Here is a 27436-nt window from a genome sequence, read left to right on the forward strand (position 1 = left end):
CAGTGGTCCCCTTGTATGAGCTCATCCTCCCCCAAGCTAATGTCCCTGCTGGCTTCCCTCGGCCGTTTTGGAAGAGCTCCCTGACTTTCCTGGCGTTTCCAAGAACTTTGGCTCTCTCCTATAATTATGTGGAGGATAATGACAGCTCTCCGTCTCTGATCTTTGCCTTCCTGGAGGGAAGGAGGTGGAAGTACCGTATGACCAATTTCAAAGGCCTTAATTCATGCATCCTTCTTCCTATTTTATCCTGGGGACTCCTCTATTGGCTTTCCTTTCTCCTAACACACATTTACCACATTTTCCTCTAACTGGAGATGAACCGCGAAGGGAAACAGTGACTGGGTGCTGCTGGCAGCAGAGAAGCAAGGCATGAAGGAAGGGAGAGGAGAAGGGACAGTAGGGCTGGGGCCAGACCCAGGGAGGAGATGGGAGTCTTGGGGGGCAAGCCAAGCTCAGAATGCAGCTGGTGCAATATTGATGTCTTTCTGACGGCCAAGCTCATGCGTGACAGGTGCATGGATGAGCACAGAGGGAAGCATTCAGAATGCCGGCTCTGCTCTGCCCTTTTCCAGTCTCAGGACGTGGCCTGGGTGCACACGGCTGAATTTGGAGCCATCATTGTTCCCCAGGTAGGAAATCACCTCATTAAAAATACAAAAACAATTTGAAAACAAAGCATGAGACTGAATGATGGTCCTCTCAACTAAGAGAGTTGGGAGTTTCCCAGAGTCTGGAATGGGGGGAGGGAGAGGGTGCCCTTTCCCCAGCTCCAGGCACACAATGGCCAGGCAGAGATGGTTAATGGCAGGTAAGAGAGGCTGATCCAGCCAGACACAGTAATGAAGGATCACGAGATAGAAGGAACAGGAAGCTAAGGGTGAGTATTTCTCTAACTGCATTATCTCTTTTGCACACTTAGCTAGCCTGGTGATCTGGCCAGGGAAATGATCATTGACCACCTGAAAGAGATCTTAATGTCTGAAAATCTCCCGAATCCAAGCAAGAGCAGATCTTATGCACCCATGCTTGATTCTACCCTTAGAAACAGAGAATATTGGTATAAACAGGGACCGCTCCATCACCATCACGACATCCCATTGGTGGGTTCGGATGATCAAAATAAGCCTTCACCGCTAGTATAGCCTCGGGGGCTGCCACTGAATTCAATCACATCCGCATAACAAAAGACAGTCACAACCAGGGACTGTTTATCACGTGTGCCCAGTCCGCTGAGGCTTAAAGCCCGCAGAGGTGCAAATATGTGTGTAATACATATGCGCATATGGAAAAAACCCACTCATACTGCAAAGAAGTTTCCCAGAACCTCATTCCTTTTCATTTTCTTCGCTATTCCTCTGAATAGCTTGTCTTGAACACTATAGCTGCCAAGACAGAAGAATTCACTGCTTGAGAAGGGGAAAAAAAAAAAAAATTCTATTATTCAAACTTTCTTTCCTTGAGCGGAAGGAGAATAGTGAAAGGGGCTGGTGAGCTTTCTTTAGCAGGAAGAAGGTTATTTCTCCATTTAGCTTCCAGGCAGTACAAAGGAAAGTGGGATGCAGGGGAGCTGCCCTGAGCCCTCCACCAGGAGCCCCCACGCCCCTCAGCTCAGACAGGACTCCAAGAAAGGACCTACTCGCTCTCTGTGCCCCTCCCCCCACCTTGCCTGGAGCATTCCAGAGACCAAGGGCAGGCGTGAGACCTGGGCAGGCCTGGAGGGAAGCAAGGGGAGGGAGCAGGAGCAAGGCTGTGCCAGTTCACTTCCCTCTTTTCAGAGATGCTAAGAGGATTAAAGAGGTAATTGTTGCTTCTGGAGCTCTTCAGCCATAAGACACTCTATAAATACCCGCCAGCACCCCCTCCAGGGAAAACACATTTCATTAAAGTGGAGGTGAACACTGCAGAAAGATGGGAGTGCATCGTGGAGGGATTTCCCACCATTGTGAGTGGACCCAGTAACTACCTTGTAGAGTGAGTGATCTCCCCGACTGGCATCTAATAGGCCTGTTCCCATGTGTCCCTCCAGTATGCACTTATGAGGCACTAACCATCTGCTTCAGGAGCAGCAGGGCACAGAGGTTAAACACAGGGGCCTCCAGCAAGGCTGGCTGGTTATAATCCTGGTTCTGCTCGCTTACTAGCTGTCTGACCTTGACAAGTCACTTAACTAACCTCTGTGCACCTCATGTCCCCCCCCCCCCATGATGAGGGGATGACACCAGAACCCACCTCACAAGGTCATTGGGTTGGTCTTTGTCCTGTGGTCCACCGAGAGATCTAGAAAAGGCACAGCTATGCAACTTGCCTACCAAATGTAGGGCTCTAATGTCTTTTATTTCCTCTTTGGGTATTTGAGTAGGCCATCATTATATTAAAAACGAGGTGAAGGAGGAAGGATTGTTTAACTTGATGTGGACTGAGCACTCACTCCCATGGAAAACAGAGAAGGAAGGACAAGTCCCTGAGCTTCCCAGAGCCCCAACAAGGAAGGGTGTAGGGGTGTTTTTATCTTTAGCTGCCAGGCAATGGCATACAAAGGGAGTGGGGAGAAGCAGATTTATCACAGGCACTGTTTAGAATTGCCAGGAGAGAGTGGTAATAAAGCAGACTGACTTTTAGTTGATGTTACTATTGTCCTAAGTTCTGTATGGACAATCCCCTCCCATAGCTCCTGCCCCCAACTCTTCCCTGTGCCTCAGTCCACCTGCCCACGCACACCAGGGGCTCACAGGAAAGAGACACGACCCCTCACTTGAATCTTCTACCAGGAAGCCCTTAGTACATCCTGGGCAGTAGCCGGCTTCCCTCCTTGCAGGTTCTTGGGCTGTATTTCCTGTAAAGCAAAGAGACACCCTCAGTCGGCCAGGCCCTGGTGGGAATCCCTGTCCTGCATTTAGATGAGCAGCTCAGACCAGAGGTTCCAAAAGTGTGGTCCCTGACACCAGCAGCAGCAGCACCTGGGAACTCATTAGAAATGGAAGCTTTCCACCTTCATGCCAGAGCTCCCTCCTGAATCAGAAATGCTGGGGTGGGGGAGGACCCCGGCAGCCCGTGTTTTAACAAACCTTCCAGGGGATTCTGATACGCGCTCAAGTTTGAGAACCACCAGCTTCAAGAAACTTACCTCGATTTTCCAGAGTCACAGTTTTCTTATTCAGTAACAGGGGTTAACAACGCTCATCCTGTCGGGCTACAGTGTAAGATTTAAATGAGATAATACATTTCATGCACCTGGTACAATGTCCCAAACACAGCCGGCACTCAACACACTGTACCTGTTATTATCAACGGTCAGCGGAACACACTCAGAAACAGCTAGAACGAGCGTGGAATCCATGGCAGCCCTGAAGCTCTGGGAAGTGGGTTAAAGGACAGTCAGAGGAGAGAAGTTGAAGGGAACTAGCAGATATTACTGTGCATTACCCCCAGGACACCCAGCATCTTGGGGTCACTATCCTATGTGATCCTACCAAGTCTCACTCCTTGAACACCTTGGGAGTTGGGAGTCCCAGGGAATAGAAGTGTACCCCCATTTTATTATTAAAATAAAGATAGTATGAGTTTTGAGGGACTGCCTCCAGAGAGGCGAGATGTGTCTGAATTCAAATACTGTTATTTAAAATGTGTCACGGACGCATGTAGAATGTTTTCTGAATTAATGACGGTGGTAAGTAGTATCACAGGCTGACTGACAGAGCGTCTGAATTTGAGAGCTAAGGAGAGCGCCCGCTGGAAGGATCCCATCATGGATTATAAACTGCCATTACCTGAAATAATTCTGGAAGAAAAGACGAGGGCCTCCTCACAGCCAGATGTGGTGGACACTGTCAAGCACTTGGTCCCTCCTGCCTCCCTCAACCTCCTCCCTTTGGCTCCCGACACACACCTGCCCTGGTTCACAGTAATTCCTCTGACCCCCTTCCCGGCTCCTTCTGCAGGCTCCTCTCTCCTGGCCCATGTGGCTGCCATGCCCCGGCCTGTCTCCTAAAACCCCACTCACCCTCTCTGGGGTCTGTGCACAGGAAGACAGAGGAAGGGGACACAGCTCCCAGTTGGAGGCCACCTCTGAATCTATTATTCACTCTGTCACCCAAATGGATATAGGAGTAGACGACGAAGAAGAAAGTCTTCCCCTCTGGGCCTTCTTTTGGGCAACCACATTGGCCCGGACACCAGATCTTCCTATCCACCCACTTACATCCCTCCACCTGATGGTCCACCAGCATCTCAAAGTCAAGACACCTGAAAGTGAACCCATCAGCCTTCCTCTAAGTCCATTCCTCCTCCTGTGTGGTTCCTTCCAATTCTATAGTAACAGGACGTGGAGCCGAAGAAATGAAGGGCTGGGTCTACTAGGAACAAGGACTGACAAGCCTATGTGAAGGTGCTGACAAGGTCAGACAATGGGGTGCTAATAGGAAAATAGTTGTAGTGACCCCTAAATTCAAGTTCAAAGTACAGTACAAAAATGTAGGTGGAAATACTTACAACATTCAACATCAAATTACTAGCTTAATTCCACCCGTCACCTTCGAAACAAACCAAGACAATATTAACCCTCCCGACAGGCACCAGAAACAAAAAGTCCTGACCTGACAAGAGAATTTTTGGTAAAGAAATGTAACCATCTTCAAATAAGAAGTTGTGGCATGTTATGTATACAGTGAAATATTCAGCCATAAAAAACAAAAAGTCCTATCATTTGCAGCAACATGGATAGAACCTGAAGGCATTATGTAGAGTGAAATAAGTCAGAGAAAGATAGGTACTGAATGATCTCACTTCTATGTGGAATCTTTAAAAAAACAAAACAAAACAAAACAAAACAAAACAAAACAAAAAAACCTCAGGAAAAAATATAAGACTAGTGACCACCAGAAGTGGACAGTGGGGTGGGGGAACGGGAGGAAGTTGGTCAAAAGGTACAAACTTCAAGTCATAAAATACATTAAGTCCTAAAGATGGAACACATGGCATGCAAACCATAGCAAACACGGATGATGGAATACGGGACAGTTGTACAGAGAGCAAATCCTAAGAGCTCTCATCACAAGGAACACAATTTTTTCCTTTTTTTGTTTTTTTTTTTTTTTTTATAGTGTCTCTATGAGAAGATAGAGGTTAGCTGAACCTACAGTGGTTATCACTTCACTATATATGGAAATCAAACCAGGCCTTAAAGGTATACAGTGATATACAGTAATTATTTTCAACAAAACCAGAAAAAAATCAATTCATACTAATTATATAGGATCTTCACTAGTTTCCAATTTCACTACATGGTAACATTGTAATCATCCTTACACATCATGCGCAGGCTCATGGAGCTCCTCCCCCTATTTTGGATTGGTCCAAAATAGATGAACACTCATGACCTCCCAGCACCCCCCTTTGCTAGACATCCTAGTTCCGGGGACCATTAGCCACCATTTAGAAACCTGGGATTCACCCCAGACTCTTCTCTCTTCCTCATGACCTACCATGAAGTGCAAACTCATGAATGCCCTAAATTCTACTTCCTAGACTGGGCCCCAATCAACACTGGCCCCACCAGCCCTGCCCCTCCCTCACATGCCCCCCACCCACCCACCCACACTTCCACAGCTCAGGGAGCCTGCTTGGATTTTGTCAGTGAATGCTTCCTGTTTAATGTCCACTATGCTTCCTGTTCCCCCAAAGTGGGAAGGAGGAACCACTCTAAACCACACTCTTCCTGAAATCTACCTCTACAACTATATTAAGCATGATTCCTTTGACATGATAGTAAAGGGAGGGAGAAGAAGGCAATTTCTATCCCCACAAACACATCTGTGTTATATTCCCGAGGTCAGACCTAGGACAGAGTAAAACCACATGAATACCCAAAGGAACTGAAAGCAGGGACTTGAACAGATACTGATCTATGTTCATAGCAGCGCTGTGCACACAGCCAAAACGTGGAGGCAACCCAATTGCCCATTGTTTGAATGGATAAATGAAATGCAGTCTCCCCATTCACCAGAGTATTATTCAGCCTTAAAAAGGAAGGAAACTGACACCTGCTAGAGCATGCGTGAAACTTGAGCCCATTATTATAAGCAAAATAAGCCAGACACAAAAGGTACTGTGTGATCCCACCAACACGAGGTACCCACAGTAGTCAAATTCATTGAGACAGAAAGTAGAATGCAGGTTCTAAGGGCTGGAGGGTGAAGGGATATGGGAAGTCATGGCTTAATTGGTACAAAGTTTCAGTTCTGAAGACAAAAAGTGTTCTAGGGACGGATGGCAGCGATGGTTACACAGCACTACGAACGTACTTCATGTCACTGACCTGCATGCGTAAAAATGGTGAAAATGGTAAAGGACATGGTATATATATTCCACTACAATTTATTCTTTTCGGATTTTGTTTATTCATTTATTTGAGAGAGAGCACATGTGAGCAGAGGGAGGGGCAGAGGGAGAGAGAGAATTTCAAACAGACTCCACACTAAGGGCAGAGCCCACCACAGGGTTAGGATTAGAGCTCATGACCCCGAGACCATGACCTGAGCCAAAACCAAGTCGGACATTTAACCAACTGAGCCACTCTGGTACCCCCATACTACAGTTGAAATAATAGGTTTTAAAAATACTCCTGAAAGAGGTACTAGTTAGGGACCCCTATCACAGAGGAGCCAGAGGCCTCCCCAGGGGCATTGTCGGCAAAATAGCCAGCCTCCCCTCAGACCTGGAAGTGGAACCAAAGTACAAAGTGAATTAAGAAAAGTGTCTTTTAAAAAAAAAAAAAAAAAAAAAAAAAGCCTTTTTATTGTATAGCAAAATACTTCAAATCACATAAACATATTGATTATTGAATTCACACATTCAATCCTATTAGCATATAGGGCATGTTTCGTCATAAACTAGCACTAGTTTAAAAATAGACCCCAGAGCTGCCTTTTTGGGACGTAGAATTCTGAGAAAGCCATTCTACAAGACGCTCCACCAGATTCCCACACAACAACGGCAGGGCCTTCTAAGCAGCCTTCCTAGATCAAATCTCCATCTGTCTCCACAGAACGATCTGTACAAATTTCAGATCCTTTTCCCCACCAGTTAACCCCTTCCTGTCATTGCCCGCAACCCGCGGAATGAAGTCCGGCTCTGGAGTGTGAGACGTGGCTGCTGGGCTTCCAGGAGAGTGAGCTCTGGGCTGTGTAGTTACACAGTGGACCAAAGCCTACCTCCACCCTCAGTCGGAGGACCTTCTGTCCATCTCAACCTCTCTGGTCTTGGTTTTTCATCTGTAAAATGAAGACAGCAATAGTCCTACCTCTGAGAGTTGGTATGAGGGGTAAAGGAACCCATGTCTGTAAATGCTCAGTGTCTTGCATCTAGTAAGGACCATGGAAGTCTTACAAGGGCCTTTGTGATGTGACCCAGCCTACTCTCTCCCAGTGCAATTTCTGACCTTGCTTCCCGTGCAGTGCATTTTCACGAACACGCCACCTTGGGAATGCCTTCAGCCTCCGCATGTGCTGTTCCCTCTGCCCATATGTCCTCTTCCCGCTGCCCCGCATGGGCCTCACAAATGCTTTAAGCGGTGTCACTTCACCACTGATGGCCATCCTGACTCCCACATGGACTTATGCCCACTTTCCTGGGTTTCTGTTGACACTTATGATCCCTACCTTGGCTACTTACCAGCTTACCTGCCTCCCCGGTTCATGAGCAGCAGGTTCCCAGGGGGCAGGAAACGTGCTGTGTATCCCCGTGCACTGACCCTCAAGCAACGGGCCTGGCACACTCATAGATGAATGAATGAACAAACAAATGAATGCTGTGCAGTAAAGTGTGAGACTGTGCCCAGGAATGAAGGTCGGAAGAAAGGAGACAGGTGGGGCAGCCAGAATGGAGCTGCATGAGGCCTCCAGGAGGAAGAGGGGTGTACTCAGGAGAGAGGAGGAGGAGAAGCAAGGTTTTTAATCACAGGAAGCAAAGAATCAAAGGACACAGGGATGCGGTGTACAGGCCACTGAGCCTCACAGGTTTCACCAGGGCCCAAACCATCAATGCCCGGCACAAATTTAGACCCAGAGAGACCAGTGATGGGGAAGAACACAGACAACATGCAGTCTGTATCTTTACAAGCCCTCACAGCTCAGTAAAGGGAGTTACACACCCAAAGTGGCTGCAGCCTGACAAAAAGAGAGTCAGAAAGGCAGAGACCTCTCGTACTGAATGGGGACTGGCAGTCAAGTTCCGAATCATGCCTTTGCAACGTGTCTGTCCTTGTTCTACACTACTAACCAAGGAAGAAATCGGAGACCTGTCCAGCAGGTGGTGAGCCCAGGCGGTGAGGAGAAGTGTCCCCAGCCCTGCCTTGTCCTGAGTCTCAAGAACTTACAAGCTAAGGGGTCTTGGCCGGCAGCCTGGTAGTCAGGTGAGCTCCTGACTTGGGCATCCTCAGGCTTTGGGGTGCTCTACTCTAGTCAAAGAGCCAGGACACATTTCACATGGTTGGTCACCTGATAAGCAAAGCCAGCCCCATGCCGGCCACTAAAATACAGGTTCGGCATCTTCAATGAGGTGCTGTTTCCAGTTAGAAGTCAACAAGGAGAATACATGATCTCGGGCCCAGAAGGGAAGGTGACAGAGAAATCCTAAAGGCAGCAGCCCCCCTATGTACAGAACTCGCTGATGCAGCCAGGGCCAAGTCCCACTCCCCATGGGGAGTGAGCTTGCTCCCCACAGCCCGCAGTGGGCCTGCCCACAGGCAGACACTCTGTGATCAGTGAACGGCCACTTGGCCCCCAGCTTTGGATCGATACTGACAAATGAGAACAAACTAATAATAAACATAGGAAAACACACAGTGGGGAGAAAGAGGAGAGGGAGCAGAGAGAGACGAGAGGATGTGTCTGGCGCTCTGACTTTGGGAAGGCTAGTGGGACCCCTTGCCCCCACACACACCCCCTGAGGCCCTGGTCAGTACAGAGGTAGGGGTGCACTGGGCCAAGGTACATACTTCAAGATAGGACTGGGTTTCTTGGGATTCAAATGACATATTCAGTATTGGGGGAAAAGATTTACAATAGGAGAAAATGGCCAGGACACAGCATTTAATGACAAATGGAAGAAACAATACATAGTAGGAAAGTAATTGTGTTAACCATGCATATAAAAAGCCTGGAAGATACATTTTTATAACTTAACAGTGGTTATGTCTAAGGATGAGAGTCAATTTTCATAATCTTCTTCAAGTCTTTATCATACAAGGGGTAGGGGGAAGCACACATTCTTTCATTTACAAAGCAAGCCTACATGTACTGTATAGAGTCAAAGTTTTCAAAGGCATTACAGAAAGTCATCATAAAATCTAAAAGGCAAAAGTAAGCCTCAAGGCTAGCTGTTTTATATAATAATGGACATTCTGCAATAATCCAAAAGAATCTAATCATCTGGTTGCTTACTAATATGTGAACATTTGGAATCATTGAGACGTATTGTTGGAGCCAAAGAAAAATCCAAAGCAATGAAACAGAAATTTACCATCCTCTCTTTCTGGTATTCAGCCATTTACTTCAATATCAGAATATGCTCTGAAGAAAATGTTCAATACTTAACGGCAAAAAATAATAATAATAACCTGGTAAACCAAAAAAGTGAGAACAGAGGAAAAAAAATCTGCCAGGAATAACAAGGTTCTATGAGAACCAATTATATAAAAATGCTTAAAAGAATAATTGAACATGTGCATTTTCCAAATCCCTTGAAAGGGTCATTTCAACTAAATTGTTCTCCAAGTAAAATAAAACATTATTTTCTCCAGAAGCTGCAAAATTTAAAAACCGGATTCTTAAAACCTTATTCAATAATATTATACTATAAGCATGTTTGCCAACGCATTTTATTATATTAGCTTTTCCTGGAGAATGATCTCAGGGTTCCCACATAGTAAGCAGTTGTTACGCAGTTATTTAAGAACTAGTAATTCCTGTGAAAGGTGTGTCTTTTATTTTTCCAGATCTATGGCAGAAGGTGGCCAACCAAATAAGGGAATATTATGCAAATGTTCCTTTCTTGGCTCTGCCCCAGCGAAAGTAGTGATGGTAATTCCAGCAGCCTGCCCACCGCTAAGGGAAGGCCTGGCTCAGAGGGAAGAGTTAACTGTGAGTTAGTTACTTAGACAGGCTGAAACCCAGAGGCTTTTAAGTGGGAAAAGGGGAGGCTGGGGGGGACCTCTATCTTCTAACCTAGAAGGCTGGATTCAGCTCGGGAGTATAAAAACGCTGGGTGGTTTTTCTCTCCCTAAATAGAAACAAGGCCATGTTCCCACTTCAGAGAAGCTCCTTCAGCTCAGCGGGACCCTGGGCTTCAAGGGTCCCAGAAACATAACGGGCTCCTGCCTTCTGCACCATGACCCTCTCCTGACCCCACCTCCTCAGTGTCAGGGGAGAGGCAAGTCCTCATTCCCTGGAAATGTCTCCCTAGGGAGAAGTTGACTTCATTTCCATCAGCACGAATGACCCACCTTTCCAGCACGGTGCTGTGCAGGCTGCACAGGGCAGAGGAGATTTGGTTAAGAGGCTCCTAAACCTTGAATAAAAAGAGGCACCACCAGCCCTCCAATACATCCTTATTTGCTTGCCTGAATCCAAAAAAAAAAAAAAAAGAAAAAAGAAAAAACCACACAAAAGGAAAGAATGACAAAAACTGAGGCTAATTCCCAAGTCTTCTGGAAATTCTGGTTCAGAAAGGGGCGGTTGTGGTCTGGGATTTGGGTGTAGACCAGACTGAGGGCCCCTGTAAGCCTAAACCCACAGCACGTGTCCCTGCCACATGGCTGGAGCAGGGAGGTCATGGGCAGCAGGAAGGGGCCCCACCAGTGGCCACCTCAGTCCTGGAAAATGCAGGACAGTGCTCCCTCCTTGCCTCCGGGCTGCCAAACAGACTGTTTGGCACTGTTCTCAGCCCCAAGCCTGCCGCCCTGGAAAACCTCTCCTCCCCAACAGGGAACCCCCTCGTTGCCCCACACTCAGCTCCCACTGCAGCTGGAAAGCAGCCTCACCCCAACAAGTGCTCGCAAAGTTCTGGGCCCCCCTTTGCCACAGGAGCCCGCAATCTGGCTCTCTTGTCTCCCTGGTCATACTTCACCATTTTAAAAGCACTTTTAAAAAAAAATTTTTTTGAACAGGGGCACCTGGGCGGCTCTGTCAGTTGAGCTTCCAACTCTTGGTTTTTGGCTCAGGTCATGATCTCGGGATCATAGGATCAAGCCCCAAGATGGGCTCCACACTCAGCACGGAGTCTGCTTGAAACTCTCTCTCTCCCTCTCCCTCTGCCCCTCCCCCTGCTCATGCACTCTCTCTCTCTCAAAATGAATAAATACATCTTTTTAAAAATATTTTAACAAAATCAGCAGATCATATGAATGACAAGACAATGGCAACATCCTGGTTATGATATTGTGTTATATTTTTGTCAGAAAACATTGCCCCATTGGAGGAAACTGTATAAAGCGTATACAGGATCTCTCTATATCATCCCTTATAACTTCATGGAAATCTACAATTACCTCAATCAAATTTCAATTTTAAAAAAACCCCAAAGAACGTATTTTATAAGCTTCACAGGAATAAAGACCAATCAAGAGGTCATCCTACTTATGGATGCTCCTACAAACCAACCCTGCTCTCCAGTAGTAGAAGCTTCTGCAGTACGTGTATTCAACAAGTGTGTACATCATCCCTCTGTGTGCTGGTTACTGTACCAGGCATGACAAGGTCTGTCTCAACTGATGTTCTCAGAAAGTAAACAGTGACAAGAGAAAAGTGACTGAGGCGGCCCTTGTGTAATGGACAGTTTCATTATTTTTAACAGAGGTGAAAATACTTAGGTACACAGTAAGCAACTGCACTGTTTGGGTTCAGTTATTTTCAAGTCACAATTTGTCAGTGCCCAGAGTTCTACCTGTCGGGAAAACACGGGCATGGATTCCCAGCCACCAGCTCACTGTGTGCCACACGCTTAAACATGGCAGCCTCTTTCTGTTCCTTCCAAGTATTTATGAGCAAGTTTCTTAAGTGGCTGAGGGGGAATACAGTATTTGGTTTGCTTTTTTTTTTTTTTTTTTTTTTTTAAAGTGACCAAAACCTTGTGTGCCTTTTAGCAGGAAAGTTCCAGAGATCTTAAAGAAAAAAACATGTTCCTGGCCATGACAATCCTCGCTCAACGCGTTGCTTCGTTTGGCAGCTGCTGTTTGTCTAGATTGGGTATAGGTCTCAACTCATGTAAACAGCCCTTTGGAGCCATCCAGTGACCATCCTATAACTCAGAAGGGCCAAAGGCACGGTCCCAGCCACAGATTCTTCTCAAAAGGCAAAGGTTTAAGGCACCAACAATCTCCCTTAGTATATTTAGAGCTGGCTGTACTTACCAAAGTATTTCTAGTCCATTATCTCATTTGCTCCTTATAAGGCTTGTCAGTACTTCTGCATGAAAAAACCAAAGCTAACTCAAGTATTTGTCAATTCTTGGTTACTCGGGAATTGATGATTCACAATTATGTTAGCCTTTTGGATGCCTCCTCCTATCCTACATGGCATTTTACCACCTTTCTATCAGTGGATTGGCCATAGCTTGAGTGACAGAGAATGAGTCTTGAGTCAGAGAGGTGAGGTTAGAGCCCAGCTCCATGACTCAGTGGGTGGCCCTGCTTGAGCCTCTGAACCTCTGTCTCTTCATCTAGAACAGGGGGGTAACACCCACATTGCAGGGCTAAAGCAGTAATTAAATGCGACACCTAGATAGCACACGCTGTGATTGTTCACAGTATTAGCTCTTCTGTCAAAAGTTAGTTTTAAAATAAGATTGGTTCCATAGAAACAAGAAGTAACAACTGAAGTGAAATTTCTTGATTATCAAAGAATTCATATTATCTACAAGAACCCCTGAATTCATGGGCAATTGAGGACATCTGATCATCTGTAGCTGCTACAGAAATGCCCAGATGACCAAGAGGATTTCTTTTTTATTTTCATTTATATGAGTTAGTAAAGAAATGTTCCATTATCTTACCCTTCAGGGAGAAATCCATTAAAAAACTGCATGTAACTAAAATCCACAGAACACTAAGTACAGTGTGTTCTCATCATATTTCCACATTTTAGTTGTACACACAAACTCCGAATTTAGGAAAGCTGATTCTCTGCCCATGTCTAGAACTACTGGGACACAGGTATGCTGTTTAATCTAACCTGCTTAAGAGAATGGCCTTATAAACCATATATAAGTGGCCAAATTTCAAAGAATATCAAACATGAGAAAACATGTTTGGAGTGAATATATTGACCGCTCCTTTCTGCCCTGTCCAACATTAGCCACTAACACTAAACTTCTCAAATTACAGTACGTGCACCAGGAAGTAGGTGGAGCCACAAGGTTACAAGAGCGCATCTTCCTAGAACATCGGCGTTCCTGAGTGGGAGCCCATGAAACACCCCGAGATGCCCAAGTTCATGTGTTTACCACTCTCTGAACTTGAGAGCAAGGGGAAGACTGAAAAGCACTACTGAGGGGCACCTGGCTGGCTCAGGTGGCAGAGCAGGCAACGCTTGACCTCAGGGTTGTGAGTTCAAGCCCCATGTTGGGCACGGAGCTGGAAGGAAGGAAGGGAGTGAGGGCAGGGGAGGAAGGAAGGAAAAAGGAAGGAGCGAGAGAAGGAGAGAGGGAGCGAGGGAGGAAGGAAAGGAAGACACACAACACTACTGAGGGTGAGGGAAAGACCAGTTTACAGAACACCCGTCTGCCAAGGCCTATGCTAGGTGTTTGCACATCAGTCATCTTAATTCCACACTTAGTCATTCAACAATCATGGGAAGAAGACCGGGAAGAGCCAGTGACTTTTACTACTGGGTAGAGATACATTTTAACTAGGCTTTCCGAGCCCTGCTCAGCATTAACAACACATCCTTCAAGTCATGGGCCCTAGATGAGAAAATAAAAAGTTCCAGGAAAACGCCAGCAGCCACCTCAGACATGAGAAAATCAGTTGATATAGATACAAAATGTGCTGGCAGGTTATGAACTTTGTTTCGTTAAAAAGGGCAACTTCTGAATATAAACATATGACCAAATTTACTAATAAATACTAATAAGCCCCAAGATGTGATACATTTTGTTAAGAACCTCTGTTAATATTTCGTTAAGAACCTCTTGGAGGGGTACCTGGGCGGCTCAGTTGTTAACCTGACTTTGGCTCAGGCTGTGATCTGGGGGTCCTGGGACGGAGCCCTCCGCCTCCCAGCAGGGAGGCTGCTTCTCCCTCTTCCTCTCCTTCTACCCCTCCCTCCACTTGTGCTCGCTCCCAAATAAGTAAAATCTTTTTAAAAAGAACAAAAAGAAGCTCTTAGAGTTTATTTGGTTTCCCTAACCCAGGCAGGCAGGAAATAAATTTGCTCCTGACACAAATTTCAGCCACTGTTTGCTCAACAGAATCTTGCCAAGAGACCTTCTTTGCTGTAGTGCACACCATCTCTCCCCAGCCCCCTCAGAACATTCCTTGACCCTGCTGCTGCTAAGCGCCGCCCTCTGAGTTCTTCTCACCAACATGAAAGGACCCCATTACTGCACTGGACAGAAATAAAAACTCCTTGACTCACCTTGGCCTGTTGAGCTGGTGGGGCCTGACCTCCCACCCATCATCTATGGAATAACACGCACCACACAAAAATCGTGTGTCATGAACGCCAATGAAATATACAAATACCAGATATTTTTGTTGTCCTCATGATTATCGTATTTTACACCCATTCTGACAGACTGCCTTGAGACTCCCACAGATGTGGTCAAATGCCCAGCAGCAGTTTAAAAAACTTTAAACAGGCTAGATATACAAATTGTCAATTTGGTAAAACAGGAAAAATTATTTGTCATGAAATTAACAGAATCTGGGCTTTGGCAGAACACTAAACCCGCTATAAACATACACTCTTCTTCCGCTGACTCAGCAAGGAACCAGAGCTCAGGCTGTGTGCAGAAGATATAAGAAGTATTGGCCGAGAACATTCGCGCAAAGTGGACACCAGAGGACCGTTTACTGTGTGGTTAGAAAACGGATTTGCTTCCAAGAAAAGCAATTCTTTGGTTTCTGTGACAGGCAACAAACTTCTTCCATCAAAGTTGACATGGCAAAGGAATGCAGTCTCCACCCAGGGTGGCTGGTCTTCTGTTAGAAGCACGTAGGGTCCCCAGTCATAGGGGAAGAACACACCCCACATTACAAGTGATTTCACAGGCTGCCACACTGCTTTTAGACACGCTTACTCTACAAACATCCCCCAAAACTGGCAAAAGGCATCAGAGAATTCGTTCCATCATACGCTCTCACCTCTGCATCCCTGTGGTTCTTACTTCCACTCTGGCAATGAACTTCGGAAAGAAAACACAACCTAGTGTGAGCACCGGACCTAGTGAGCACCGGACCTAGACCCTCACAGTGCCTAGATCCCTTGCACCAGGCTTGCTTGTAGCCGCTTAATAAGCCTCACTCTCTGCAAGGTGGCTTTACTGTGCCAGCAATGGACACCGCAAACAGTCACACCATCAGGGAACTAGTTGCTCCAGTAACCCCCACAGCCAGGCCCAGGGATGTCACACATTCCTGTAAGGCCATGACAGACAGGCGGCAGACTAGAAGAGCTCACCTACCAGGAAGCAGAGACCACATTCTCCTGAGTTCACCCTGAGATTCCAAGAGAGAACAGCTCTGACCAAGTCCCAAATGGCCACTCCTCCCAGATGGCCCAAGTCTCTTAAGCAGTGGGCAACAGGAAAACACACTGGCAAGCCTCCATGGCCATCACCTTTCCGTGTATCCCCTAGGATGACAAAGGACCCCTGGGATCCCTGAGTGTTTCCTCACTATTCTACAGAGAGCACTTTATTGGGATTATAAAATAAGGATCTTCATTACTTTGTTGTTGTTGTTGTTTTGTTTTGTTTTTTAACTTAAATCTGACTTCTGGTGGTTTCTTAACTAAATCACAAACCTACGCTTGTTTGTGAATATGCTGGCTCCAGATATATCTGTATTTTGGTCTTTAGTTGCCAGGAAAATTCCAGACTCCCAACTCTGGCTGCCAGTCTCTGTGTTTTTATTCCATCAAATCTGAGCAAGACTTAAGCGGTGGGCGAAGTAGAGATGCGAGAAGCACGTTGACCGTCACAATTTCCTACAGCCTTTGATCTCCGTTTCTCCGGTTTCACCAGAACTTAATGGAACTGAAAGGAATGGGGCGGCGGGGGGTGGGGTGGGGGGGTGACTCTGCCTTTAAAAAATGTCATCATTGAAATTTTAAAAAATAACTGTATTAATATTTCATCTGATTCAGAAATGGTAAAAGAGAAATCTGCCAGTAAAAGACCAGAATGAGAAAAAAAATAGAGGAGAAATGCTGCAAATGACCACATCATTTACCATGGGAACATCTCTATAGTGTTTTAAGAAAGTAATTGTCTTGAAGATACATTGGAATGTGAGCACTATGGGGGGGGGGGTTTCAATTTCCTATACCTAATATGTCACAGTAAAGGGACAATGTACACTTAACCACTTACTGAGTAGAAAAAAAGTAACAGACTTCTCAGAATAATATCTATGGTCATAGTCACAAATCATAGAGATAACATGATCCCCAAAGCAGCCCCACTGTTGTGAAGACAAACTATAATGGTCAAATCAACTTGTGATTTATTCACCTAAATTCTGGTCTCCTGCCCACATAGTAATAGATTGGGGGGCTACTAAAATGTGTTTCTTTATTTGAAATTTAACTGAAGAGATAATGAGATTATGGGAAAATGACATTCTGAGCACTGTAGCCAAAGAATGAAAGTGAGAATTTACCCCTCTTTATTATCCTACGGGTCACAATACTATGCACAAACTCAGCTTGAACATGCAGGAATACAGATCAGCAGTTAACCTCCCTCCTGACCTCAGCGGGGTCTGCTCTCACCTCCCTCCCCGGGGCCCAGTGCATAAGCCTTCTCCCCCTTGATTGTCATCTCCTTGTTGTCTGTCCCTTCAAGCAGCTCCATGAAAAACTTGGACCTTAAGGCTCCCACTGACAGCCCCTAAGATAGCACCTAGCATATCAGATTGGCATACTGGTTCAATAAGCACCTGAGACTGAATTACTGAACTTGAGAGCTTCTGAGAAAGGAAATGGAGAGGATGACCTCACCCTTTCATGATGCATTCAACTGGCTTCCCTCTGACACCTGCTCTTGGTCTAGTTCAATGTCAAGGGGTATGCCCGGACAGATTCACTTTTGTTGGTGGGTTGTCTTCTACAGGATTCCAAAAGACAACACAATTAAAAAAATCCATTGCAGACAGATCCATTCTTACACCTACTCCCAACCCCTACATTCCCTGCTCACTGCTACAGTCCATGTCTGTATTCGTTTCTTATCTTTCCGGTGTTTCCCTACGCAAATATAAGCAAATTCCCCTATATATCGCCAGATCCCCATCTCTCTTACATGAAGTTTCCATAGTCTACACACCGGTCTCCAGCTTGTTGCTTCCACATGGCAATGTAGCTGGACACCATTCCACATTGGAACACACATCGTCACTCTCTCTTAACAACCACACAGCACCCACTGCACACGGACACCATCCTTCAACCACTCCCTCACAGAGACTGCCATATACCTGGTAACTTCGGGTGCCTTGTACAGGTGTCACCTCAAGACGCGTGCAGGTGTGTGTGTGAGAAAAACCCCTGGAAGAGGATATGTATAATGTTGGTTTACACTGTAGGGTTGTTAAGAAATACTGTTGGGTATTATAAAGAGATAGTGGTAGCTTCAATGTATGTATGTGCTACGGGGCACTGGAATTTTTTTCCATTCTTCTCAAGGGGAGTGCTAACCTGATTCTTCGCTTTCATAAAACACAGACCCTTTGAAATTTTCAATCGATGCAGCATTCCCCAATGGTAGCCGGAGTTTAGTTTCCTATTCTACTTCCACCCATCAATTTTCTAGGCTAACAGATTTTCCCTCTAGTAACCTATTAGAGGAAAACAAGCCCTCTAAAAAAAGCCTTGAAAGCCTAGTTAATATGGGTGGAATTAAATTTTTATAAGAATATTCAGGGATTCTAAATCAGCAACAAATACTTTTTTTCATCACAATACCCAAAATGACATGGAAAGAAAAACATAAATGAATATTTAAAAACCTCATTCATTCCAATGCAGAGACCTCCGAAAGTAGTTGATATTCTGAGTTTTTTTAGTAATTCATGACTTGACTTTTTTTTTTCATAGTGACAACCTAAAATTAGAAAATGATGCCTATTTGCAGAATTAATGAAAAGGTCCTTTTCCCACCCCTTCTACAGAAGGCACTGAGGAAATCACATACTTTCACATGAGAATCTCGGCTCTAAAAAGCTGACCCTTTGACTTCCAATATTTATTACAGTCAAGGAGCACAAAAGCAATGATCTCCTTTTGTTCCAATATATACTTCACGAAATACAAATATACTCGACTCTATTCCTTTGTTTGATACAGTTTTGTAGGATCTGTTTAATGTATTTCAAAACCATGTATCATGGATAATACAATGTTCTCTCTGTATGTGTGAATATAAACCAATTCTAGGGACAGTTAGTTATTTTAGTCAATAACTCATCAAGACATGCTCAAGAATGTTTTTAGCTGCTTTATTCACAAAAGCCCCAAACTGGAAATAATCAAATGTCTACCAAGTATAGAATGGGTATCTGAATTTCATACAAAGGATGTGCACCCACAGGTTTATAACAACAATGTCCACAATAGCCAAACTATGGAAAGAACCTAGATGTCCATCAACAGATGAATGGATAGAGAAGATGTGGTATATATATACACAATAGAATACTACGCAACCATCCAAAAAAAAAACCCCAAATCTTGCCATTTGCAACGATGTGGATAGAACTAGAGGGTATTAAGCTGAGCGATATAAGTCAATCAGAGAAAGACAATTATTATATGATCTCATTGATATGAGGAATTTGAGAAACAAGGCAAAAGATCACAGAGGAAGGGAGGGAAAAATGAAACAAGATGAAACCAGAGAGGGAGACAAACCCTAAGAGACTCTTAATCTCAAGAAACAAACTGAGAGTTGCTGGATCCAGTGGGGGTGGGTAGGGGGTAGGAGGGTTGGGGGACTGGGTAATAGACATTGAGAGGGTATGTCCTATGGTGAGTGCTGTGAATTGTGTAGACTGATGAAACCTGTACCCATGAAACAATATATTATATGTTAATAATTAATTAATTAAATTTCATACAATGGAATACTACAGAGCAATGGGGAAAAAATGAACAATTTATACAACATGAATGAATCTCACAAAACTTAAGTATGATTCCATTACATGGAATTCAAATCGGCAAAACTAATTTGTGGTGACAAAGGTCAGAACAATAATTACCTTTAGGAAGGAAGGGCATAATTCTGACTGAGGAAAAGGGTACAAGGGAGCTCTCAAGGTGCTGGAAATGGTCTACATCTTGATCTAGGTGGTCCTTACACAGATGAAAAAATTCTGAGATTTGTTATCTTTACTGTAGGTAAATTATATCTCAGCATCCTGAGCTGGTCAGCTAGCATCCTGACCAAGAAGTCCTTAGTCCAGGAGCAGCCAACTATAACTGCTTCTGTTATCTGTTTTTGAGTAATATTAATTCCTCTATTAACTAGCAAAATGAATGTGAGGAATGATTTTTCTTTTCTTGATGAAATCAGTGGTTAATTAGCCTATTGGGCATTAAGAATGGAGTAAAATTGTTTAGACAGTCTCTACCCTTGAAGAGACAGGGTATAAGACTCCATCCAACAAGGCCCCAGACATGTACCCTTAGACTGGATCCCAAAATTGTCCAGTCATTGGTTTGGAAGATTTCTGGGCTGCCTGATGTCTATCACAAGGAAAATAGAATCCTGCTTTTGGAATACTGGCAACTTGGTTTCAAGGGAAGCAGTCATCCAAAGTGGTGATCAGAGCACCTAAGGGGACACAGAGCTGGGACTTCAGGTGACAGAACGGAACATATGGTCTGCCTGACTGCTCATACCCATTGTTTTAAGAAGTGTCTTTATGCTGAATTTGTTTGGAAACTTGCTCTCATTATAAGCTGGCCATGATGTAAGAGAACCCCAATCCTCACTCCACTACAACTTTCCAGTGGCTGCCATCCCCTATCCCAGAAAACTCAAAGAGCACATGTGACCAGTCTGGCTTAGACCCATTGTCAGCAAGTATGAAGACCGTTAGAGCATAAAAAATGTGCAGAGATGCATGTTGGAGGGTGATACATTTCCTTATGAACAAAATGAGGAATGAAACCAGGGGTGAGAAAAGTTGTATAAATGGGTACATGACAGCACAGCAACACCCAGAGAAAGATGCCAACCAGGGGGAGGTTTCCAGCAGCATCCACAGCTCTTGGAGGCTTGTACAGAGATATAGAAGATATGATCGTAAATATTTACGACCCAAAGTTAAATGAGATGAAAGACTCAGAATTCTAAAAGGTCTTGACAGGCTGATTTGGTGAACAAGACCTAACAAGATGAAATATACAATTTAGTTGTACAAATTTAACAACTCAGGACAAAAGGGACAAGGATCAAGGACAAAATCTTTTATACTTAAAACTTCTGGGGTTTTGGATATCAAGTTCAATGTGAATTGGAAGTATGTTATGGTCACCAAAAATGTAATACATACATTACATTAAAAAAAGTTTACTTTGAAAATATGTAATGCAGACAGCTATTTGTACATCTATGTTCATAATTATTCACAAAAGCCAAAAGGGGGAAGCAACCCAAGGGTCCATTGACAGATGAACTGGATAAACAAAATGGGACATATCACTGGGGCACTTGGATGGCTCAGTCAGTTAAGGTCAGGTCATTACGTTTGGCTCTGGTCATGATCCCAAGGTCCTGGGGTTAGGCTCCCTGCTCAGCAGGGGGTCTGCTCCTCCCTCTCTCTCTCTCTGCCCCTCCCCCTACTTGTGCTGTATCTCTCTCTCACACAAATAATAAATATATATATTTTTTATTTCTTTATTTTTAATGATTTTATTTATTTATTTGATAAGAAAGATCACAAGTAGGCAGAGAGGCAGGCAGAGAGAGAGGGGGAAGCAGGCTCCTTTCTGAGCAGAGAGCTTGATATGGGGCTCAATCCCAGGACCCTGGGATCATGACCTGAGCCAAAGGCAGAGGCTTAACCCACTGAGCCACCCAGAAGCCCCTATATATATATTTTTTAATGGGACATATACATACAGAGGATGATTTAGTCTTTATTCTTTAGATTTTTTTTTTTATTTGATAGAGAGAGAGAGCTCACAAGCAGGCAGAGAGGCAGGCAGAGAGAGAAGGGGGAAGCAGCCTCCCTGCTGAGCAGAGAGCCTGATATGGGGCTCAATCCCAGGACCCTGAGATCATGAACTGAGCCAAAGACAGAGGCTTAACCCACTGAGCCACACAGGTGCTCCTATCACTCAGTCTTTAAAAGGAAGAAAATTCTAGCACCTGCCACAACATGGATGAACCTTGGGGACATTATGCCAAGTGAAATAAGCCAGCCACAAAAAGGCAAATTCTATAGATTCCACTTAGTTGAGGTCCCTAGATTTAGTTTAATTGATAGACAGAAAGTAGAACGGTGGTTATCAGGGGCTGGTTAGCAGCAGTGGTGAGTGCACAGAGTTTCCATCAGGGAAGATAAGAAGGTCCTGAAGATGGATGGTGGAGGCACACTGTGAACGGACTTTATGCCACCAAGCTGTGCTCCTTGAAAGTGCTTGAAATAGTAAATTTTATGGTATATATATTTTACCACAATCTTTTAAAAAGATGTTGTTTATTTATTTGTTTGGGGAGAGAAAGTACATGTGTGCCAGCGAGCAGGGGTAGGGGCAGAGGGAGAGAGAATCTCAAGCAGACACCCTGCTGAGCACACTCCCCCCCACACACACACATGGATTCCATCTCATGACCCTGAGATCATAACCTGAGGCAAAACCAAGAGTCAAACGCTTAACCAACTGAGCCACCAAGGCACCCATTTTACCACAATTTTTTAACATCCATAAAAATGGAATGCAATCTTCTGCTCCATTAATATGAATAGTTTGCTGTCCTGCTCTATGCTTTGCTCTCAGAACATGCCTGAAGGCAAAGCATGGTTTCCCTACTTTGTAAGAGGTCGGAAAACACTACCTACCCAATCCACCTGCTCTACCAGCCCCGGGTTCCTCCTTCTCTATCACACCAACTTCTTGGGACCCAGAATGGCTCATCTCCCTCCATGAGGGGATGCCTGGTCACCTGTTAAAGGAAGGGGCTCCCCAAACAAGTGCTTCATCAAGTTCCCAATGTCTCAGTCAGCAGAGCTGATTTCCAGGAAACTCAGGGCATGGGCACCCCTTCAGAAAACCCCAGAAATCCTCTAGGTAATAAATATTTCAGAAAGCCTTGGCTCTCCATCCCACTTCCTCTCTGCTACCTCCAACACACACACCCTCACACACACACACACACACACACACACACACAAACAAACACATGTGCACACACATACACACACACACCTGTCCTGAGTCTCTGCCTCCCAGAGGCAAACAGGTGATTGGTATATTTATTCATGTAATAAATATTCAGAGTTTGGGGGAAATTTTGAAGTTCAATTTTTAAAAAAGATTTATCTTTTCGGGGACTGTATATCTCATGAATGACCACATTATTGAGCGCTACTATTATCACAACTTACCTCATTTCTCTCTCTCCTCCAATAAACTAGTCTAGGAAGCTGAGACAGGGAAGGAGCCCACAAGGCCCCCACAATGCCGGGGAATGCCAGGTCCCGAAAGGAGGACTGCAGAAAGGGGAAGGATTCATTGCCACTCTTGGTGTCCCTTTCTCTGTGGCTGTTCCTGCCTGTGTCCCCTCGCCCTGCCTCCTCCCCAGAGCAGGAGAGGGGACTTGTCAGGCTTGCCTGGGGGAATGGAAGGGCTGGACGCTCAGCCCCTTCTCCTTCTGTCCCTTGGGCACCCACTGGAAGCCCACCTGAAGTTTCTCTCCCCCATGCCTAGGAAGGAGGCCTGCAGCAGGCAGTGCCCCTTGATGTGGAGGTTCAGAATTAAGAAGCTCTTTGTCGTCACATACTGCAGCCTCCAATTTAGCTTTTATCAGAAGTAGTTCTTACCTTGGTCTCTACCTGTCTGACCCCCACAACCCTAGTTCTGAACCAGTTCAGAGCACAGGTGGGAAGAGCACATTCCTAATGGGCCCTCGTACATCACACACATAACAAGGTAGTCCCAGGCAGGCAGGTCTGTGGGCAGAAAGCAAAGAGGCTGGGAAATGGCTTCACAGGGACACTGCATGATGCCGAGAATGTGCCAACAAGCCAGTGATCTCTGAGGCTGGAGCGCCCAAGGTCTGCGAGGCTGTCATTATAGGACTTTTTCACTCTTTCGTTTCTGGAACAAAGGGACTGTCCCTAGACATGCAACCTGAAAGACCCAGCATTCAGTCTCTCTGAAGGAAATACCGGAGTCTCAGATAACAAAACAAAATGAAATCAGAAGGACAGTCCAAGTCCTCCTTATGATTATAAATGGCATGGAATATTTATGGAGTCTAAAAAAGGAAAGCCACGCTTGGGCCTAAAACTCTTTCTGGCAAGTGCACAACCCACCTAACATTAGGTCTCCTCAACCCAGTGTGACACTCCCTCCCCACCTGTCTTGACGGATCCCATGGGCCAAGGAATCTCCACGTTTCCAGCTCATCATGCTAGAGCCATAGTTGAGGTCTATAAATTTTGTATCCTCTTTCTCCAAGAACAAGAGAGGAATAACAGCATCTGAGTAGCACTTGGTTAAAGGTATTAAAACATGAACCCTGGGCCTTAGAGACCACTTCGTCAGTACTGCCCCGCCTTGCCCCCACAAAGCAACCGTGCTAACGTAAGGTAAATGCGGTGTATGACCTGACCCTATCTGGGGAAGCCTGAACCTGAACTGGATACGAGAAGGCAGTAAAGACATAGCAGTAATTGTGCGAGTTATGATTATGTTATTTTGGTGGTGCAAGGAAATTTCTTTCTTTCTTTCCTCCTTCCTTTCTTTCTGGGAGAGAACGGAAGGGACGAAAAGCCATACTATATTAAGGGTGGAATGTCAAGATCTCTTTTTTTAAACTGAGATGTAACTGACATACAACACTGTGAACATTTCAGAGGTACAACGTGTTGATCTGGTGTCACCCTGGAGTCAGCTGTCACTTCCACTGGTGTCACCATTTTTTTTTTTTAAGATTTTATGTTATTTATTTATTTGACAGATAGAGATCCCAAGTAGGCAGAGAGGCAGGCAGAGAGAGAGGGGGAAGCAGGTCTCCTGCTGTGCAGAGAGCCCGATGTGGGGCTCGATCCCACCCTGGGATCATGACCTGAGCCAAAGGCAGAGGCCTTAACCCACTGAGCCACCAGGTGCCCCTCTTTTTTGTGCTTAGAACATTTATGATCTAGTCTGTCGGGAACTTCCAAGTTTATAATACAGTATGTGAACTCAAATCACTGTGCTGTACATTAGATTCCCCAGAACTTATTCAACTTCTTATGGTCAGTTTGTACTCTTTGACCAACCTCTCCCCAATTCTGGTGCCTGGTAACCACCACTCTACACCCTGCTTCTACAACTTTGGCTCTTTTAAATTCCACATGTAAGTGGTATCATATATATTGTCTTTCTCTGCCTGACTTACCTCCCTTAGCAAAATGCCCTAGAAGTCCATCCATGTGGTCACATGTGACAGGATTTCCTTCTTTCTCATGGTGGAATAATACTCCATTGAATGCACAAACCACATCTTATAGATCCAGTCATGTTGGTAAACACTTAGGTGGTTTCCATGTCTTGTATATTGTGGAATTGTGCAATAAAGTATCTTTAATTTACTTGAAAATATCTTAGCATTTTTTACAAATGGAGTGAATGAATGAATGAATGAATAACTGGCCTGATCCAGAGGAAACAGAGCTAGTTAGTGGTGGGGCTGGTTAATAGTCCAGCATCCTTCCTCTAATGTTTTACAAAAGACCATTTGTGAAGTTTTTTATCTTCTACACCAGAGCAGCTACTCAAGGTGACTGTAGTCAAGTAGAGGGCCATTCAGGCTCTGCCTACTCAGCTTTGGAGGGGCCCTACAGGCTCCCCATCTGTGTGGCAAACTGAGTTTTGATTTTAAAAAAAAAAAATTTGCTAGGTTGGGCTTCTTCTCTGATCCAAACAACCAAGTAATGGCCACATAGTCATTCAATACTAGCCTGGGTGGACATTTGTTCCAAGTTTCTAAGGCCACATCAGTGTACCAAGAAACTCAATTCCCTCATAATGTAATAGCATGGCCTAACAGAATTAGTGTATAATCACACATAATAACCATGAACTGCTTACTACATACCAGGGACTATTCTAAGCATTTGACAAGAGTGATCTCAGTTAATCACTACAGCCTCCCAGAGATTATTGTCTCCACCATGTAGATGAAGTGACTGGGGCACAGGGAGTTTAAGAAACTTGCCAAGCCCACAGAGCCTTGAGGGACAGAGTCAGCATTTGATGATGACTCTATCATACATACTCCTTAAGGCCATGCGTCACTTCCTCATAGTCATGCCTAATGTTTTTCACTGGGAGAAATGGTCCAGGGATAATTCTTTCTCATTGCTGCCTTTAAAAATACTACAGGAGAATTGGGGCTCCTGAGTGGCTCAGTCTGTTAGGTGTCTGACTCTTGGTTTCATCATGATCTCATGGATCATGGGATTGAGCCCCGCTTCGGACTCCACGCCTGGCAGAGAGTGTGCTTGTCCTTCTCCCTCTGCTCCTCCACCACCTCCACTCACACTCTCAAATAAATAAATAAGCCCTTTAAAAAAATACTACAGAAGATAGAAACCCAAAAATAAAATTTGACACATAGGCCAAAAAAAGTCTGATTTCAGAAAAATCTTTCGCTGTGTTTTCCTCATAAAAGTTTCAAATTATTCACATGTTGTTTAACTCTTCCTCAAACAAAACTGGGTAAGAAGTCCAGGCAGCTCTGCCATTTCTCCTCTAGAAAACTGGGCAGTGGGCAGCAGCGGCCTAAGGCTGCCCATTCAGCCTCTCATTGTGAAGTGATAGAAAGCTGTCAGTCATTCCCTTGAAGGGTTCTGGGTGACTTCCTGCAGAAAAATCTTCACACTCCACATACACACACACAAGATATAAAGGAGAATGCAGTCAACTTTCCAGTACTTTTACTATCTTTCAGTACTGACAAAAAATTTGAATGAATCAATTCCTTCTTTAACGTTGTGCCACCAAAGCTAAAATAAGACAAAAGACCAAGAAAGTTAGATTCAAACTACCAATCCTAGAAAGGGGGAGGTATCTTAGGATGAACTGGGGAAACCACCATCTTGGGTGGTGCTCAACCCTGTTCCAGAACCCCTCCCTCCATTAGTCCAAATACCACAAGGGGAATAAATAAAGGGTGGCTTGTGTTTCCGGTTTGTGTTTTCATAGAAAGCGGAATTCTCAACAAAAGTCAAAATCAAATGAAGATACAGCATAGGTATGATATGAATGCATGGAGGGAAAGGGAGCCTAAAAACCAGATCAACACCAACTGAGTGGTCTGACTCCATAGGGTTTGGTCATAACTGGCATAGAGGTTGCCACAAAGGGCTTTGATTACAAGAAGAGAAAGGTTTATATTGTGGCTAAGATCCCTACTGGAAAAAAGCCTAGCTTCCTCAAATATAAGCAGGCTGAATGATAAAGCTAGTAATTGAAGCCAAGAAGCCATATTTCTGCAACAGAAATGAACACTGTTATCTACAAAGGACAAGAGCCTCTCCCACAGAGGAACTTTTCATTCCTCCCCCAAATGTATTATCGTTAAAACTAGTATTTGACATTCACCAAATGCCAACAACATGCCTATATCTGCTATTATGACCACATCATTAGTTCACCTCTGAACTGACTTTCCAAACATTGTTAACTTCATCCTGGACCACAACACGCAGGCATGAAGATAAGGAAGGCAATTAAGAGCTATGCTAACAATAAAAATTAAGTAGTGATAAAATTTTCTGCATTGTCGAGCCATGGTTTATGACTTTTATATTAAAAAGACTAGGAACCTTTTTTCTTGTTGTGACTACTGCAGCCAAGGCAGATGCGGTGATTATAAATGGCTAAAGGCAAGTCAGGAAAAGAAAAGATCTTGGGACAGTCTCCTGTCTAAAACTGTGGGTTAATGTTTTAAGACGATGCTACCTGAAATTTCTAAAGGAAAAATCTGTCTGCTCTGCAGTCCA

At 44.6% G+C, this 27436-nt stretch overlaps 1 protein-coding gene and 1 non-coding gene across 4 annotated transcripts in view; both read right to left on the reverse strand.

Moving 5' to 3' along the window:
* The window catches only part of CAMK1D (calcium/calmodulin dependent protein kinase ID), a 435921-nt gene that overhangs the window by 335328 nt on the left and 73157 nt on the right, over positions 1–27436 (reverse strand). The window lies entirely within an intron of this gene.
* Positions 17805–17934, reverse strand: LOC131840083 (U6atac minor spliceosomal RNA). The gene has a single exon (XR_009357193.1). It is a non-coding gene; the product is annotated as a U6atac minor spliceosomal RNA (small nuclear RNA).

Source organism: Mustela lutreola, chromosome 8, assembly GCF_030435805.1.
Source record: "Mustela lutreola isolate mMusLut2 chromosome 8, mMusLut2.pri, whole genome shotgun sequence".
NCBI classification, from domain to species: Eukaryota; Metazoa; Chordata; class Mammalia; order Carnivora; family Mustelidae; genus Mustela; species Mustela lutreola.